The following is a 19,603-nucleotide window of genomic DNA, read 5'->3' on the forward strand; positions in this document are numbered from 1 at the left end:
TTGAAGAGACTGTCTTTCTTCCAATGGATAGTCTTTCCTCCTTTATCAAATATTAGTTGACCATAAAGTTTAGGGTCCAATTCTGGGTTCTCTATAGTGTTCCATTGATCTATGCGTCTGTTTTTGTGCCGGTACCACACTGTCTTGATGACCACAGCTTTGTAGTACAACCTGAAATCTGGCATTGCGATGACCCCAGCTATGGTTTTCTTTCTTAAAATTCCCCTGGCTATTCGGGGTCTTTTCTGATTCCACACAAATCTTAAAATAATTTGTTCTAATTCTCTGAAGAAAGTCCATGGTATTTTGATAGGGATTGCATTAAACGTGTAAATTGCCCTGGGTAACATGGACATTTTCACAATATTAATTCTGCCAATCCATGAGCACGGAATATTTTTCCATCTCTTTGTGTCTTCCTCAATTTCTTTCAGAAGTGTTCTATAGTTTTTAGGGTATAGATCCTTTACCTCTGGTTAGGTTTATTCCTAGGTATCTTATGCTGTGGGGTGCAATTGTAAATGGGATTGACTCCTTAATTTCTCTTTCTTCAGTCTCATTGTTAGTCTATAGAAATGCCATTGATTTCTGGGCATTATTTTGTATCCTGCCACACTACCAAATTGCTGTATGAGTTCTAGCAATCTTGGGGTGGAGGCTTTTGGGTTTTCTATGTAGAGTATCATGTCATCGGTGAAGAGGGAAGTTTGACTTCTTTGCCAATTTGAATGCCTTTATTGTCTTTTTGTTTTCTGACTGCTGAGGCTAGGACTTCGAATACTATGTTGAACAGCAGTGGTGAGAGTGGACATCCCTGTCTTGTTCCTGATCTTAGGGGAAAGGCTCCCAGTGCTTCCCCATTGAGAATGATATTTGCTGTGGGCTTTTCGTAGATGGCTTTAAGATGTCGAGGAAAGTTCCCTCTATCCCTACACTCTGAAGAGTTTTGATCAGGAATGGATGCTGTATTTTGTCAAATGCTTTCTCTGCATGTAATGAGAGGATCATATGGTTCTTGGTTTTTCTCTTGCTGATGTGATGAATCACATTGATTGTTTTACGAGTGTTGAACCAGCCTTGTGTCCCGGGGATAAATCCTACTTGGTCATAGTGAATAGTTTTCTTAATGTACTGTTGGATCCGATTGGCTAGTATCTTGTTGAGAATTTTTGCATCCATGTTCATCAGGGATATTGGTCTGTAATTCTCCTTTTTGGTGGGATCTTTGTCTGGTTTTGGAATTAAGGTGATACTCGCCTCATGGAACAAATTTGGACGTCCTCCATCTCTTTCTATCTTTCCAAACAGCTTTAGTAGAATAGGTAAGATTTCTTCTTTAAACGTTTGATAGAATTCCCCTGGGAAGCCATCTGGCCCTGGACTCTTGTGTCTTGGGAGGTTTTTGATGACTGCTTCAATTTCCTCCCTGGTTATTGGCCTGTTCATGTTTTCTATTTCTTCCTGTTCCAGCAGTTTTGGTAGTTTGTGGCTTTCCAGGAATGCATCCATTTCTTCTAGATTGCCTAATTTATTGGCGTAGAGCTGTTCATAATATGTTTTTAAAATCGTTTGTATTTCCTTGGTGTTGGTAGTGATCTCTCCTTTCTCATTCATGATTTTATTAATTTGAGTCTTCTGTCTCTTCTTTTTAATAAGGTTGGCTAATGGTTTATCTATCTTATTAATTCTTTCAAAGAACCAACTCCGGGTTCTGTTGATCTATCCATAGTTCTTCTGGTCTCGATTTCGTTGAGTTCTGCTCGAATTTTAATTAACTCTCTTCTTCTGCTGGGTGTAGGATCTTTCTCCTGTTTTTTCTCTAGCTCCTTTATGTGTAACGTTAGATTTTGTATTTGAGTTCTTTCCAGTTTTTCAATGGATGCTTGTATTGCGATGTATTTCCCCCTTGGGACTGCTTTTGCTGCATCCCAAGGATTTTGAATGCTTGTATCTTCATTCTCATTAGTTTCCATGAATCTTTTTAATTCTTCCTTAATTTCCTGGTTGACCCTTTCATCTTTTAGCAGGATGGTCCTTAACCTCCACGTGTTTGTGGTCCTTCCAAACTTCTTGTTGTGATTTAGTTCTAATTTCAAGGCATCATTGTATGAGAATATACAGGGGACGATCCCGATGTTTTGCTATCGGTTCAGACCCGGTTTGTGACCCAGTATGTGGTCTATTCTGGAGAAAGTTCCATGTGCACTTGAGAAGAATGTGTATTCAGTTGAGTTTGGATGTAATGTTCTGTAGATATCTGTGAAATCCATCTGGTCCAGTGTATCATTTAAAGCGCTCATGTCTTTGGAGATGTTGTGCTTAGAAGACCTATTGAGGGTAGAAAGAGCTAGATTGAAGTCACCAAGGATAAGTATATTATTATCTAAGTATTTCTTCACTTTGGTTATTAATTGGTTTAAATATTTGGCAGCTCCCACATTTGGGGCATATATATTGAGAATTGTTAAGTCCTCTTGTTGGATAGATCCTTTAAGTATGATATAGTCTCCCTCTTCATCTCTCACTACAGTCTTCGGGGTAAATTTTAGTTTATCTGATATAAGGATGGCTACCCCTGCTTTCTTTTGAGGACCATTTGAATATTAAATGGTTCTCCAACATTTTATTTTCAGGCTGTAGGTGTCCTTCTGTCTAAAATGAGTCTCTTGTAGACAGGAAATAGATGGTTCCTGTTTTTTTTTCTAGTCTGAAACCCTGCGCCTTTTGATGGGGTCATTAAGCCCTTTCATGTTCAGAATTACTATTGACAGATATGAGTGTAGTGTCATCATGATATCTATTCAGTCCTTGTTTTTGTGGATTGTTCCACTGAACTTCTTAAAGGAGAATTTTAAGAGTCCCCTTTAAAATTTCTTGCAGAGCTGGTTTGGAGGTCACATATTCTTTCAGTTCCTGCCTGTCTTGGAAGCTCTTTATCTCTCCTTCCATTTTGAATGAGAGCCTTGCTGGATAAAGTATTCTTGGTTGCATGTTCTTCTCATTTAGGATCGTGAATATATCCTGCTAGCCCTTTTGGCCTGCCAGGTCTCTGTGGAGAGGTCTGCTGTTACCCTGATACTCCTCCCCATAAAAGTCAGGGATTTCTTGTCTCTTGCTCCTTTAAGGATCTTCTCTTTATCTTTGGAATTTGCAAGCTTAACGATTAGATGTCGAGGTGTTGAATGGTTTTTATTTATTTTAAGGTGGAATCTCTTTATTTCCTGGATCTGAATGCCTGTTTCCCTTCCCAGATTAGGAAAGTTTTCAGCTAGGATTTGTTGAAATGTATATTCTGGCCCTCTGTCCCTTTCGGCGCCCTCGGGAACCCCAATTAAACGTAGGTTTTTCTTCCTCAGGCTGTCGTTTATTTCCCTTAATCTGTCTTCGTGGTCTCTTAATTGTCTGTCTCTTTTTTCCTCAGTTTCCCTCTTTGCCATCAACTTGTCTTCTGTGTCACTCACTCGTTCTTCCACCTCGTTAACCCTCGTCGTTAGGACTTCTAGTTTGGATTGCATCTCATTCAATTGATTTTTAATTTCTGTCTGATTGGATCTAAATTCTGCAGTCATGAAGTCTCTTGAGTCCTTTATGCTTTTTTCTATAGCCCACCTGTAGCTGTATAATAGTGCTTCTGATTGGCTTTCTGACATTGAATTGTAATCCAGATTTTGTAACTCTGTGGGGGAGAGGACTGTTTCTGATTCTTTCTTTTGAGGTGAGGTTTTCCTTCTAGTCATTTTGCTTCGTGCAGAGTGGCCAAAAACAAGTTGTATTGGGAAAAGGAGGAAAAGAGAGGAGAGAAAGAAGGAAAGAAAAGAGAAAAATAAAGAAAGGAAGAAAAAAAGGAAAAGAGAAGAAAAAGAGAAGGAAAAAGGAAAGGGATAAAAAAGGGGTGGGGGAAGCAATCAGAAATAAAAAAAAAACCACGGGGGAGTATCTTCTGTTTCTGTATACTTTAAGTCCCTTGACTTCCCCTGGAACTTGTCCTTCTAGCTGGTCTTCTGGGGGAGGGGTTTGTTGTGCTGATTTTCAGGTGTTAGCACTTGGGGGAGCTGCTCTGCTCCCTGCCTGGTGCAGGGCTCAGTGGGGGTTGTTTACCCTGTGAGGCCCCAGGTGGAACAATTCCAGTGGCTGCGGCAGCCCTGGAAACCTGGATTCAGCTCCCAGGGTAACTATGGAGCTCTCTGTCTCTAGGGGCCTGGAGGCTCTGGGGGTGGGGCCGCTGATCTGCTCAGCCCCGGGCAGGAGTGTCCTTGCTGTCTGGGGCCCTCCCGGCCTCTGCCTGTCCCAGGGAGAGGCCGGATCCTGGGCCGTTTCTGGGCGCCCAGTGCTCTGGGGCCTGTGCTGTTGGTTTCCTGCTCCTGGCCGGGCAGCCGTGTCTCCTCGGAGCCGCCGCCCGAACCCCTCCGAGTTGCTCCCAGCCACGCAGTCCCCTCCTTGCGGAGCCTCTTCCTCTCCCGGAGCCGCGCAGCCCACTTAGCGGAGCCGCCAGCCGAGCCCCTTGGAGCTGTTCCCGGGTCAATGTGCGCTGCAGCCCTTAGGGAGCTGGGTGCACTCTCCCTGGGGCGCAAGTGTCTGTTAGTGTCCCTGGGAGCCTGAGGGCATCCCCGCCCTCCTCGGGTCCTGCTCTAACTCCCTGGGGGCGCCTTTGAGCCTGGGAAGATTGGTGCAGCTCCTATTTCTCTGGGAGGGAGCTCTCCTGTCCTGGGGGCACTCCCCCTGGCCCTAGCCTGGATCCTCGCGGGGCCCCTCCCCCTTTGAGGCCTTTTGTTTCTTTATTTCTTTTTCCCTGTCTTCCTACCTTGATAGAAGCAGGACCTCTTCTCACTGTAGCGTTTCAGCTGTTCTCTCTTTAAACCTCAGGCTGAATTCGTAGATTTTCAGGATGATTTGAAGGTTATCTAGGTAATTTGGTGGGGACAGGTGACTTGGGGACTCTACTGTTCCGCCATCTTGCCCCTCCTCGAATACTAAGCCTTTATTGGCTATGTCATTTGCAGATATCTTCTTCCATTCTGTAGGTTCCCTTTTGGTTTTTTCATTGTTTCCTTTGTTGTTGAGAACTTTTTATTTCAGTGTAGTCCCAATATCTAATTTTTGCTTTTGTTTCTCTTGCCTCTGAAGGCTTATCTAGAAAGGAGTTGGTATAACTGATGTATCAAAGAAGTTACTGTCTGTGTTCTCTTCTAGAACTTTTATGGTTGCAGATCTCACATTTCGGTCCTTAATCCATTTTGTATATATTTTTTATGTGGTGTAAGTTAGTGGTCCAGTTTCATTCTTTTGTATGTTTTCCAGTTTTCCCAGTACCATTTGTTGAAAAGGCTGTCTTTTTCCTAGTGGATATTCTTTCTTGATTTTTCAAAGATTAATTGACGATATAGTTGTGGGTTTGTTTCTGGATTTGCTGTTATTTTTCTAGTTCCTTTAGGTGTAGGGTAAGATTTTTTTTTCTTCTTGAAATAGGCCTGTATTGTTATAATCTTCCCTCTTATAAACTCTTGCTGTGTGTCCCATAGGTTTTGAATCACTGTTTTTATTTTAATTTATTTCCATATATTTTTAATTTCTTCTTCGATTTCCTGGTTGGCCCATTCATTGTTTAGTAGTATGTTATTTAACCTCTATGTATTGTGATGTTTCCAGATTTTTTTTTCTTGTGGTTGACTTCTAGTATCATAGCATTGTGGTGAGAAGATATGCATGGTATGATTTTGATCTCCTTGAATTTGTTGATTTTTTTTTAATGAATTATTATGGCATCTGTTCCAGAAAATGTCCCATGTACACTTGAAAAGAATGTGTATTCTGCTGTTTAAGATGGAATGTTCTGCATATATCTTTTAAATCTGTTTGTTCCTGCATGTCATTCAAAGCCATTGTTTTCTTGTTGATATTGTTTAGATGATCTGTCCATTAATATAAGTGAAGTGTTAAACTCCCCTATCATTATAGTATTATAGATTATTTCTGTTATGTTTGTTATTAACTGCATTACATGTTTGCGTGCTCCTATGTTGCGTGCATAAATATTTATAATTGTTATATCTTATTGTTCTATTTTTACTTTTATGATTATTTAGTGTTTTTCTTTTTCTCTTGTTACAGGCTTTGTTTTAAAGTCTGTTTTGTCCAATATAAGTATTGCTACTCTGGCTTTCTTTGACATCCACTTGCATGATAGATGCTTCTCCATCCTCTCACTTTCAGTCCACAGGTGTCTTTAGGTCTAAAATGAGTCTCTTGGTCTCTTCTAGGCAGCATATAAATGGGTTTTGCTTTTTTATCCATTCTGTATCCCTGTGTCTTTTGAGTGGAGACTTTAGTCCACTTACATTCAGTATAATTATTGATCAATATTTATTGCCACTTTGTTACTTGTTCCGTGGTTTCTGAAGATTTTCTTTGATCTTTTTTTTCTTTCATGTTTTGCTGATTTACTTTAGTGGTATATTTGGATATCCTTTTCTTTATTCTTTGCCTGTATATTAGTGGGTTTAGACATATCATTACCAGTAGGTTTATGTATAACCTCTTCACTAATTGCAGTCTATATTAAGTTTATGGTCATTTACATGTGAACCTATTCATTACTCCTCTGCTCCCCATGTTTCTAGGTGTATGTTTGTTATTTTCATATCCCTCCCCCCCCTTTTTGGTTAGTTTCTTGACTGATTTTTTACAGAAATACTTATTTTTTTCTGCTTTAGTATTTCTTCCTTTTTTATTTATTTGAGAGAGAGACAGCATGAGCTGAGGGAGAGGTAGATGAAGAGAGAGAAGTATACTCCTAATGGAGCCCAACGCAGGAGCGCAGGAGCCCAGGATCCTGGAATCATGGCTTGAGCCAAAGGCAGATGCTTAACCAACTGAGCCACCCAAATGCCCTTATGATTTTTACTTTGTACTGCCATTTTTTGTCTTTCTTTTCCATCAAAGAGTTTCACTTAATATTTCTTGCAGGACTGGTTCATTGGTCATGAACTCCTTTAATTTTTGTTTGTCTAGGAAACTGTTTCCTATTGTGTATGATAACCTTGCTGGAAGGAGTGTTCTTGCTGAAGATTTTTCTCATTCACCATTTTGAATAATCATACCACTCTGTTCTGGTTTGAAAGTTTCTGTTGAGTGATGCCTGGGTCGCTCAGCAGTTGAGTGCATTTGCCTTCAGCTCAGCTCGTGATCCTGGAGTTCCAGGATCGAGTCCCACATTGGGCTCCCTGCATGGAGCCTGCTTCTCCCTCTGCCTGTGTCTCTGCCTCTCTCTTTCTGTGTCTCTCATGAATAATTAAATAAAAATATTTTTAAAAAGTTTCTGTTGAAAATCTATCTGTATGGATTTTCCCTTGTAAGTTAATGACTTCTTTTGTCTTGATGCTTTAAAAATTTTTTCGTTGTCTCTATATTTTGCAAATTTAATTATGTTTTGTTACGTATATATGTCTTGGTGTAGGTCTAATTTTGTTGATTTTGATGGGTGTTTTCTGCCTCCTGAATCTGGATATCTGTTTTCTTCCAGATAATGGAAATTTTCAGCTATAATTTTTTTATCTGCCCCTTTTTGTCTCTCTTCCTTTTGTAGGACTCTTATAATATGAAAGCTCTTATATTTGATGGAGTTACTGAGTTTCCTAAGTTCTCATTTGGCATAATTATTTTCTTTCCCTTTTGTTCAGCTTGATTAGTTTGCATTTCTCTGTCTTCTAGGTCACTAATTCATTCCTCTGTTTCTTTGATTCTGCTATTCATTCTACATGTATGTTTCTCATTTCATATAAAGCCCTTTATCTCTGCTATGTTATTCCTTATCTCTGTGTTAAGGGTCTCATTCATGTTTTCTACTCCTCAAGTCCGGTGACTATCCTCGTGATCATTGCTTTAAGTTGTCTGTCATTTTCCTTCTGTTTTGCTTAGATCTCTTGTTTTGGTCTTGTCCTGTTCTTTCCTTTGGGATAAATTTCTCTGTCTCCTCATTTTGCCTGCTTTTCTGTTTCTGTTTCTCTGTGTTAAGAAAGTCAGCGGCCAGCCCAGGTGGCTCAGCGGTTTAGCATCTGCCTTCAGCCTGGGGGTGATCCTGGAGTCCCAGGATTGAGTCCCACGTCACTTCCTGCATGGAGCCTGCTCCTCCCTTTGCTTGTGTCTCTGCCTCTCTCTCTCTCTCTCTTTCTCTCTCATAAATAAATAAAATCTTTTTTAAAAAGTCAGCTGTGTCTTTTACATTTGAAAGTAGTGACTTTATGAAGAAGAGGTCCTAGAGTGCCCTGTAGTGCAGTGTTCCCTGTTCCCCAGAATCTGGCACTTTAGGAGAGTATCCTGTGTGTGTTTACGCCCTAATGTTGTGTCTGAGTCACTTTTCCTTTCAGTGCAGTTGTCTGCAGTGACTCTTTACCTGCCTTTTGTGGGTTTTACTTGCTCTTTGGGTGGTAGTGGGACCTAGGCAGGCCAGCTTGAGGAGGCATGCCCACCAGGGGACTTGGGAGCAGGGGGGTGGTGTTAGCAAAATTTGAACTGGCCATTAGTTCTGTGCTGGATCTCCTGAAGCTCTGTGGCAGCTAGGGGTTAAATTCAGTGGCCAGGGGAACATGCAGGTGGGTGTGGTGCATGATGGTGGCTGGGGACACATTGGCTGGACAAAGTGTGGTGGGTGGGTATGACTCACAACTGCAGCTGTGCACCCTGTTGGCTGGGTGGGGCGAATTCAGGGGTTTAAGAAGATTTTCCCTGAGGCCAGGGCTGAAGCTAGCAGGATGGAAGTGGGGGAGTCTTCAGGAGACATCTTGGGCAGGGTGTACTGCTAGCAGGTTAGGTTAAAGTGTCTGTGTAGCTGAGCAGCCCTGCCATCCACGGGTAGCTCTGTGTTCATGCTGGGGGTCAGGGGAAGAAAATGGCACTTCCTCACTCCCTTGTTTTTGGAGAAGTCCTTCAACATACTCTGAAATCAGAATGAACAGATTTGCCCCTGGTGTTGTATAAACTTCCGTTTTTATGTTTCCTTTCCATGCAGGCTGCTGTCTCTTTAAGGCCAGTGATCCAGCTATAGCTAGCCTTTGTGGTTTACCCAGTGCTGCATCAGCCCACTTTTAAAGTTACAGGCTCCCAAGACCTACTGATTTTACACACTGACGGAATTCAGCCCTTTTGGTATGTATATATGTATGTCTGTATGTAGTTAGTTTTATTGGAACAAAGCAACTTGTACACTTTTAACATTTAAAACAGCATCTTTCCTTTCAAGCGAAACACAAAGAAAATTTAAAAATAAATAGGAACAAAATTGTCATAGAGAATGTCAATTTCAAGTAAGATCCTATAGGTTCTGTTGATTTATGGAGTGGCACAGGGCTCTAGTCATAAGTAGAGAATATAATTTTAAAAGTGTCATCTTAAACTGTAAGGATAACCATTAAACATCAAAATTAAACGTGTCATAATAGAAGCCATGTTGTCAAAACGCCCACTTAACTTACCCAGGCATCTCAAATCCACCCTTTGTTAATCTTCTGTAATCCCATTTTTAAAATTCTTTTTTTAAATAAGAGAAAGTAGAGAGATACATCTTGGCAAATCTTAACTGTCTATATTCACATAGAGACGCAGTGTAATTTCTGAGCCCAATATACAGAGATTGGAGGAAAAAAGCTAGAATTCTGTTCACTACTATACAGGGGCCTAGCAATTCTCCAGCAGGTTTTCCTTTTTTCTGACAGAGCACAGTAGTTGATTTCATAATGTTTTTGTTGAGAACGGAAGGGATAAAAATGAATTTGGAAAGGAAAGTGGTAGAGATTCTTTTCTCATTGTATTCTGCTGAGGGTATTTCCTCCCAACTTAAGTTCAGAACCATGTTAAAAAAGGAGAGAAAAGTAACTTCAAAAACAGTGAATGAGCACAAGAGGAGGAAAATGAAGACTGTAACTTGCTCCCAAGGACTGTAGAAAATTTAAAAAAGGAAGGTTGGAATACATTAGTGTTCTATTAGTTATCATCTTCATCCTCCTGACCTTCCTCTGCTCCCTCATCCTCTTCACTTTCATTCTCATCTCCTTCTTCATCATTATCTTTTTTTTTTTTTAAGGATTTATTTATTGGGGAGAAAGCAAGTAAGCAGGGGGAGGGGAGAGAGAGAGAGAAATCCTCAAGCAGACTCCTGGCTAGATGAGGAACATCATCTCATGATCCCGAGGTCCCGAGGTGAAACCAAGAGGTGACACTCAACCGACTGAGTCCCCCAGGCATCCCTTCATCAGTATTTTCCAGTCCTTTGTCATCATCACCATCTTCTCCTTTCCCGTTCATCATTCATATCTGGAACCATGTAGTACTGTAATGGATTTGGCCCAATACCATCTTTGATATTACCTCTCCTGACTCATCTGCACCAGCCCATCTGTTTTTTTTTTTTCTTTTTTTTTTTTTCAGCCCATCTGTTTTTTAAAGCCAAACATGGGATTCTTCCTTGTGTGAGCTCCCTGGTGTTAGAGTCCATTTCTTTGCCCTCTCTACATACATGCAGCTCCCTCCTCTTCTGTGGGCAGCCTCTCAGTGCCTTTCTGACCTTCCTAAGCTTTCAGATGCAGCTTCTTCTCTCGATTTACCAGTGGAGTTTTGTTAGTCTTTGGGTTCTCTGATTTATTGGTTTGGATGAGGATGATATCTAGTTGTAAACATGGAATAGGGTGAGCTCAGGGTCCTACTCTGCCATCTTCCCCCTCCTCCTGACGTAAATATGTGTTATTCTTTGAGAAAATTACACCTTTCCTTTTTCTAGGCTATTCATGTAGAGTTTTATGTCAAACTAGTCAGAATTGGGCTGGTTTTAGAGTTTGTTACTATGGTTTCTCTCTGCAGCAGAAACTTGGAACCATGTAATGATATTTTATTGTTGTGTCCCTGTGTGGTTTTGGGTTTCTCCCTTTGCACTGCTCCCCAGAGAAGGTCTGTCTTCAGCTTTCCTCTGTATTCTTCTTATTTCACTCAGTGCTTGTCAGCATATGTTTGGGAGTAGAAAAGGGGACGATTTTTTTTTTTAATGTTTGGATTAAGACTCAGTTTTAAGCAGGCAATGTGAATCTGTGTTTAGGGGCATGGCCTTTACAAGTCTTCTTGCACCTTCAAGTATAATGCTACTGCCAAAATGTATTTCGGTTCCTCTCCCAGGACTAAAGCTTTCATTGTTTTTTTCACCCCTTACCCAGATATAGTTGGTTTTCACCACTGTGTCCCCACATTGTGCTTTTATTCCTTAGGGAAGATGGGCCTGGTAATAATTTTGGATTCCCTCTATTCCTCTACTCAGTGCTTCAGAGTACAGGTTTTAATGATCTTCCTTTTGGTTTAAGAACTTTTTTTTTTTTTTTTGGTAAGAGAGATAGGAAGGATCCATATGGGCAGAATTTTGGCATTACTTGCTGCTCCCCTCCCCCAAATAGCACCAAGGGAATCTTTCTCTGTGATCTTCCCTGTGGCCACCTGTTTGTAAAAACTACCTGTTTTTTGAAACGCCACCCCCACCAAGGGCTTGTCATTCTCTTGATAGCCTACACTTGGCACTTAGCAGTATAATTTTTAGTTATACCTTCCTTCTTTCTTGCCACTTTTTGTGGCATTTGTTCCAGTGATCAAACGCTCAGATTCTGTTTTTCACTGTAGGTATCTATCTTTCTTTAAATTTCTATATAATTTTTTGCTCTATGACTTTACTTATATGGTTAATAAAATCTGTAATTTGCAGTTGGTCAAGCCCTTTTCTTAAGGGATGTAATGAGATGTAATGATGCTATTTGTAGCTTTCTACATGTCTGAGCTGTGTTGTCTTTGTTATTGTTTCTGTTTTTTATTTTTTCTTTTGTATTATTAAATATTTTTAGTATTCAATTTTAATGTTCTTTTAAATTTTTTGGTTATAACATTTAAATTTGTTGCATTAGGGATTACAATAAACATACCTAGTAATCACCTAACAGTTTATATAGATTTAATGTTTTACCACTTTTTTTTAAAAGCCATACTTTTTAAAAAAAAAAAAAAAGCCATACTTTTTTAAATGATTTTTTTAATAGTTGCCATGTGTTTTATATTTATATATTTTGAAGGCCCACCAGACTGTGTTATGGTTTCTCCTTTTAAGAGTCTTATGTATATTAAAGGCCTTTGCAGGAGAAAAATGACCTTTTATATTTATTCAGTCATTTACCAGTTTTGTTCTTCATTTCTAAGGATGTTAGCTTCCCCTGGGTATCATTCACCTTCAGAGTAAAGAACTATTATTTCATCTCGACTTCATTTACAACAAATTCTCTTCATTTTTTTAATCTAAGAATGTGTTAATTCATCTTCATTCCTGAAGAACTTTTTCACTGGATAAAAAAGTGTTAGATGATGTTTTTTCTTCCTTCAGCACTTTGGTTTTTAATTTTTATTATTTTATAAAGATCTATCTATCTATTTATTTATTTATTTTAGAGAGAGAGACTATGTGGGAAGGGGCAGAGGGAGAAGCAGAGGGAGAGAATCTCCAGCAGACTCCTCACTGAGGCTGGAGCCTCACTTGGGGCTTAATCCCACAATCCTGAGACCATGATCTGAAATCAAGAGTCCGATGCTCAACTGACTTAGCCACCCAGGCGCCCCTCTTCTTTCAACACTTTAAAGATATTTTTCTACCATTTCTGTTTTCCATGGTTTTTGATGAGAAGTTTGTGGTAGTTTCAATTGTTGATAATCCATCTGAACTATGTTGCTTTTTGTAGCTGCTTTCAAAGCTTTTTAGTTTTGTTTTTTAGCAGTTTGACGGCTGAAGGTGAGTTTTCTGGTAATATTCCTACAAACATTTTTTTCAGTATAATTTTTTTTCTCATTCTGGCACTCTGATGACTTGTACGTTAGACATTTCAATATTGCCTCCTAGGTTCTTAGATTCTGTTTTGTTTGATTCTTTTTGTTGTTCTGTTGCTTAGAGTGGGTAATTTCTGTTGATCTGTCTTCAAATTTATTGACATTCTTTTCTTATCTCCATTCTCCTATTTAAGATCTCAAGTGAGTTTTTTAAAAGGATTTATTTGTTTGTTTGTTTGTTTGAGAGAGAGCATGAGCATACAAGTAGGGGGGAGAAGCAGAGGGAGAGGGAGAGAATCCTCAAATAGATTCCCTGCCGAGCATGAAGCTGACATGGGGCTCAGTTTCATGACCCATGAGATCATGACCTGACCTGAAACTAAGAGTCAGACACTTAACCAACTGAGCCACCCAGGTGCCCCCTCAAGTGAACTCTTTTTAGCATAGATACTGCATTCTTAGTTAAGAATTTCAGTTTGGGAAAAAAAAAAAAGAATTTCAGTTTGGTTCTTTTTAAGTGTTACTGAGCTAAAATAATAGATTTATTCATTTTTTTGTGCACAATGCACTTATTCATTTAGTAAATTTGTATAGTGTGCAGCTGTCACCACAATCCAGTTTTAGGACAGTGTATTATTTCCAAAAATTCCATCAAGCTCATTTATAGTCAGTCCTATTCCCATCCTTAGTCCTGTGTTACTATTGATCTCTGTAAAAATTAGCCTTTCTTTGATAATTCATATAAATGAAATTACAGAATATTCATGATATTTTGACCTCTTTCACTTATTAAATTTTTTTGACGTTTATCCTTGTGGTAGCATGTATTAGTATATATTTTTTTATTTTTATTTTTTTAGTATATATATTTTTAGAGCTAAATATTATAGATATACCACATTTTTGTTTCATAATTCAACACTACAGAAATTTGACTTATATTCCTTTTATTTCCTTTGGCTATTATTAATAAACGTTGCTATGAAAATTTATGTACATGTCCTTTTATGTTTCTATTTTTCTTGAATGGAATAGCTGGGTCATAGGGTAAATATTCAGTTATCTCTTAAAGAAACTGCCAAATTGTTTTCCAAAGCGGCTGTACTATTTTACATTACCAACTGCAGTATGTGAGGGTTAACATTTCTCCACACCTTCATCATCATTTGCTGTTGTCTGTCTTTTTGATTATAGCCAATTTAGTTAGTGTGAAGTTGTATTTCGTTATGGTTTTATTTTACATTTACTTAATTAAGCTCTAATGAGATTGAGCATCTTTTCATTTGCTTATTGCTCATTCATACGATTTTGGTGGAATATCATTTAAATCCTTTTTCCATTTCTAATTTTTTTTAATACATTGTAAAATTGCTTTATATATACGTATATATTTTGATATATATGTATATATGTATAAATACATATACATATGTATTTTGAACACAAGTCCTTTATCAGAAATATGATTTACAGATACTCTTGTCACTATGTAACTGGTCTTTTCATTTTCTAGAGTGTCTATCTGAAGCACTAAATTTTTTTTTATTTTGATGAAGTCCAGTTTATCAGTTATTTTCTGTAGCTATTCTTTCATCAATTTTATATTATCTTGATTATTGTAGGTTTAAAGTAAGTTTTAAAATATAGTAACAAAAGACTCACTACATTGTTTATTAAAAAATTTGAAAGTGTTTTGGCTATTCTGTGTGCCTTGCACTTCTGATCAGCTTGCCTTTTTTTTTTTTTTTTTTTTTTTAAAGATTTTATTTACTCTTCAGAGACACAAAGATAGAGGCATAGTCAGCGGTAGAAGCAGACTCCCTCTGGGGAGCCTGATGCAGGATTCAATCCCAGGACTTAAGGATCATGACCTGAGCCAAAGGCAGATGCTCAACCACTGAGTGGCCCAGGTGCCTCGCCGTTTTTTGTTTTTTGTTTTTTTTTAAATTTTATCTATTTATGGGCAGCCTGGGTGGCTCAGCGGTTTAGCACCGCCTTCAGCCCAGGGTGTGATCCTGGAGACCTGGGATCGAGTCCCACGTCGGGCTCCCTGCATGGAGCCTGCTTCTCCCTCTGCCTGAGTCTCTGCCTCTCTTTCTCTGTGTCTCTCTCATGAATAAATAAATAAAATATTGAACAACAACAACAAAAAGATTTTATTTATTTATGTGAGAGAGATCATGAACAGGGGGAGGGGCAAAGGGAAAAGTAGGCTCCTCACCAAGCAGGGAGCCTGATGCAGAGCCTGAGCCCAGGACCCGGGATCATGACCTGAGCCAAAGGCAGATGCCCAACCAACTGAGGCACCCAGGCACTTTCCCATATTTATTTAATACAAAAAAAAAGCCTGCTGGCATTTCAGCATGGATTTCATTGACTTTATAGATCAATTTGTTGAGTGTTGTCTTTATAATAATATTGCATCTTCCAGTGCAGGAACATAAGGTTTCCATATTTTTTGTAGTGTTCAATATGTAAATTGTTTTTTCTTTTGTGAAATTTATTCTTAAATGTTTTATTATTTTTGATGTTACTCAGAATGGAGTTCTCTTAATTCATTTTTGGATATTTTATTGCTAGTAAAGAAATAAAATTGATTGGAGCCTTTAATTTTTTTTTTATTTTTAATTTTTTTGAATATAGTTCACACACAGTGTTACATTAGTTTCAGGTGTACAACATAGTAATTGAACAACTCTAAACATTATGCTGTGCTCACTACAAGTATAGATACCATCTCTCACCATACAGTGCTATTACAATGTCATTGACTATATTCCTTTATTTTTTTAATTTTTAGTTTTTAAAATTCTTGTTAGCATGCAGTACAATATTGGTTTCAGGAGTAGAATTCATTAACTCATCACTTAACGTACAACACCCAGTGCTCATCATAACAAGTGCCCTCCTTAATATGTATTACTCTTCTCACCCCTCTCCCACCCATCTCCCTCCATCTCCCCTCAGTTCTGTATTGTTAAGAGACTCTTAGGGTTTTTTCTCCCCCCCCACCATATGTTCATCTGTTTGTTCTATTTTTAACTTTTTGGGGAACCTCCATACTGATTTCCAGAGTCGCTGTACCAGTTTGCATTCCTGCCAACAGTGCAGGAGGATTTCTCTTTCTCTGCATCCTCACCAACACCTGTTGTTTTGTATGTTGTTAATTTTAGCCGTTCTGACAGGTGTGAGGTGGTATGTCATCGTGGTTTTGATTTGTATTTCCCTGATGATGAGTAATGTTGACCATCTTTTCATGTGTCTGCTAGCCATCTGGAAGTCTTATTTGGAAAAGTGTCTATTCATGTCTTCTGCCCGTTTCTTAACCGGATTATATGTTTTTTGAGTTTAATAAATTCTTTATATATTTTAGATATTAACCCATTATCAGACATGTCATTTGCAAATATCTTCTTCCATTCTGTAGGCTGACTTTTAGTTTTGTTTATTGTTTCTGTCATTGACTATATTCCCTTTGGTCTAGTTTTTATTCTCATGACTTACTCATTCTATAATTAGAAGCCTGTATCTTTCACTCTCCTTCACCCATTTTGCCTATGTCACTCCCCACCATTATCGCAACCATCCTGTTTTTATAGGGCAATCTGTTTTTTTTGTTTATTCATTTGTTTTGATTTTTAGATTCTTTTTCTTTTTAAAGATTTTATTATTTATTTATTCATGAGAGACACAAAGAGAAAGAGAGGCAGAGACACAGGCAGAGGGAGAAGCAGGCTCCATGCAGGGAACCTGACGTGGGACTTGATCCCGGGTCTCCAGGATCACATCCTGGGCTGGAGACGGTGCTAAACCACTGAGCCACCCGGGCTGCCCCTGTTTTTTAGATTCTACATATGAGTGAAGTCATAGGGTATTTGTCTTTCTTAGTCAAATTTTACTTAGTGTAGGTTCATCCATGTGTTGCACATGTCAAAATCTCATCCTTTTTATGGCCAGGTAATATTTCATTATACATACATATATATCTTACCTTCCTTATGTATTCATCTGTTGGTGGACACTTGAGTTGCCTCCATATCTTGACTATTGTAAATAATACTGCAGTAAATATAGGGGTGCGTATAATTCTTTGAATTTGTGTTTTCATTTTCTTTGGGCAGATACCCAGGAGTGGAATTAATTGGATCATACAATATTTCTGTATTCAAATTTTTGAGGACTCTCCATACTGTTTTCCACAGTGGCTATACCAGTTGACATTCCCATCATAAACACGAGGCTTCCTTTTTCTTTACATCCTTTTTTGTCTTTTTGATTTTGGCCATTCTAATAGGCATATAGCTCATTGTGGTTTTGGTTTATATTTCCCTGATGACAAGTGATGTTAAATATTTTTTCATGTGTCTGTTAGCCATTTGTACGTCTTCTTTGGAGAAATGTCTGTTCATGTCTTCCCATTTCTTGCCTGGATTATTTGTTTTTTCGGTGTTGACTTTGATTAGTTATTGATCTTGAATACTAGCCCTTTATATAATAGGATATTTGCAAATATCTTCTTCTCCTGGCGGTTGTCTTTTTATTTTGTCCACTGTTTCCTTTGCTGCACAAAAGATTTTTTATCTTGACCAATTCCCAATAGTTCGTTATTGCTTTTATTTCTTTTGCCTCTGGACATGTGTCTAATAAGAAGTTGTGGCAGCCAAGGTCGAAGAGGTTGCTGCCTGTGTTCTCCTCTAGGATTTTGATGGATTCCCATCTCATAGTTAGGTCTTTCATCCATTTGAGTTCATTTTTGTGTATGGTGTAAGAAAATGGTCGTTTCATTTTCTACATGTGGTTGTCCAATTTTCCAAACACCATTTGTGAAGAGACTGACAAAGATTATATTATTTTTAATTAAAGTTTTAAAGAATCCTTTTTTGCATCTGGTTTGCCGCCAGAACACAGGTGTTGTGAAAACCACTGCTAAACCTAAACCAAAATGGGAAAGGAAAAGACTCACATCAACATCGTCATCATTGGACATGTAGATTCGGGCAAGTCTACCACTACTGGCCATCTGATCTACAGATGTGGTGGAATCGACAAAAGAACTATCGAAAAATTTGAGGAGACTGCTGAGATGGGAAGAGGCTCCTTCAAGTATGCCTGGGTCTTGGATAAACTGAAAGCTGAATGTGAACGTGGTATCACCATTGATATCTCCCTGTGGAAAATCGAGACCAGCAAGTATTATATGACCATCATTGATGCCCCAGGACACAGGGACTTTATCAGAAACATGATTACAGGCACATCTCAGGCTGACTGTGCTGTCCTGATTGTTGCTGCTGGTGTTGGTGAATTTGAAGCAGGTATCTCCAAGAATGGCAGACTCGTGAGCATGCCCTTCTGGCTTACATACTGGGTATAAAACAACTGATTGTTGGTGTTAACAAAATGGATTCCACTGAACCACCCTACAGCCAGAAGAGATATGAAAAAATCGTTAAGGAAGTTAGCACCTACATTAGGAAAATCGGCTGCAACCCTGACACAGTAGCATTTGTGCCAATTTCTGGTTGGAATGATGACAACATGCTGGAGCCAAGTGCTAACATGTCTTGGCTCAAGGGATGGAAGGTCACCTGTAAAGATGGGAATGCCAGTGGAAGTTCTGTATTGCATTCTTTCACCAATTCGTCCAACTGATAAGCCCTTGCATCTGTCTCTCCAGGATGTCTACGAAATTGGTGGTATTGGTACTGTCCCAGTGGGCCAAGTGGAGACTGGTGTTCTTAAGCCTGGCATGGTGGTCACCTTTGCTCCAGTGTTACAACTGAGTAAACTCTGTTGAAATGGACCCTGAAGCTTTGAGTGAGGCTCTTCCTGGGGACAATGTGGGCTTCAACGTCAAGAATGTATCTGTCAAAAATGTTTGTCGTGGCAGTGTGGCTGGTGACAGCAAAAGTGACCCACCAATGGAAGCAGCTGGCTTCACGGCTCAGGTGATTATCCTGAACCATCCACGCCAAATCAGTGCTGGATATGCACCTGTGCTGGATTGTCACACAGTTCACATTGCTTGCAAGTTTGCTGAGCTGAAGGAGAAGATAGATCGTCGTTCTGGAAAAAAGCTGGAAGATGGTCCCAAGTTCTTGAAATCTGGGGATGCTGCCATTGTTGATACGGTTCCTGGCAAACCTATGTGTGTTGACAGCTTCTCTGACTATCCTCTCTGGGCCATTTTGCTGTTCATAACATGAGACAGACGATTGCTGTGGGTGTCATCAAAGCAGTGGACAACAAGGCAGCTGGAGCTGGCAAAGTCACCAAGTCTGCCCAGAAAGCTCAGAAGGCTAAATGAATATTATCCCCAATACCTGCCACCCCAGTCTTTATCAGTGGAGGAGGAACGGTCTCAGAACTGTTGTGTCAATTGGCCATTTAAGTTGAATAGTAAAAGACTGGTTAATTATAACAATGCATCATAAAACCTTCAGAAGGAAAGGAGAATGTTTTGTAGATCCTTTGTGCTTTTTTGTGCGTGTGTGCCAGTTTTAAGTTATTAGTTTTTAAAATCTATACTTTCTAATGGAAACAACTTGACCAAAAATCTGTCACAGAATTTTGAGACCCATTAAAACAAGTTTAATGAGAAAAAAAATAAAGTTTAAAAAAATCTCTAAATTATTAATAAAATTCTGCAAAGAGGTATAATCTAAAAGTCACACAAACACACACAGAGTATATTTAAAACATTTAAAGAATTATAAAACAAAGAGACAATCAAAATATCATAGTGTGGTAGACCTACATCCAAACATAT

At 38.9% G+C, this 19,603-nt stretch overlaps 1 pseudogene; it reads left to right on the forward strand.

Moving 5' to 3' along the window:
- Window positions 1–19,175, forward strand: part of LOC121482948 — a 79,929-nt pseudogene extending 60,754 nt beyond the window's left edge.
- Window positions 19,176–19,603: the final 428 nt, after the last annotated feature.

This window comes from Vulpes lagopus, chromosome X (genome assembly GCF_018345385.1).
Source record: "Vulpes lagopus strain Blue_001 chromosome X, ASM1834538v1, whole genome shotgun sequence".
In the NCBI taxonomy this organism is placed as follows: domain Eukaryota; kingdom Metazoa; phylum Chordata; class Mammalia; order Carnivora; family Canidae; genus Vulpes; species Vulpes lagopus.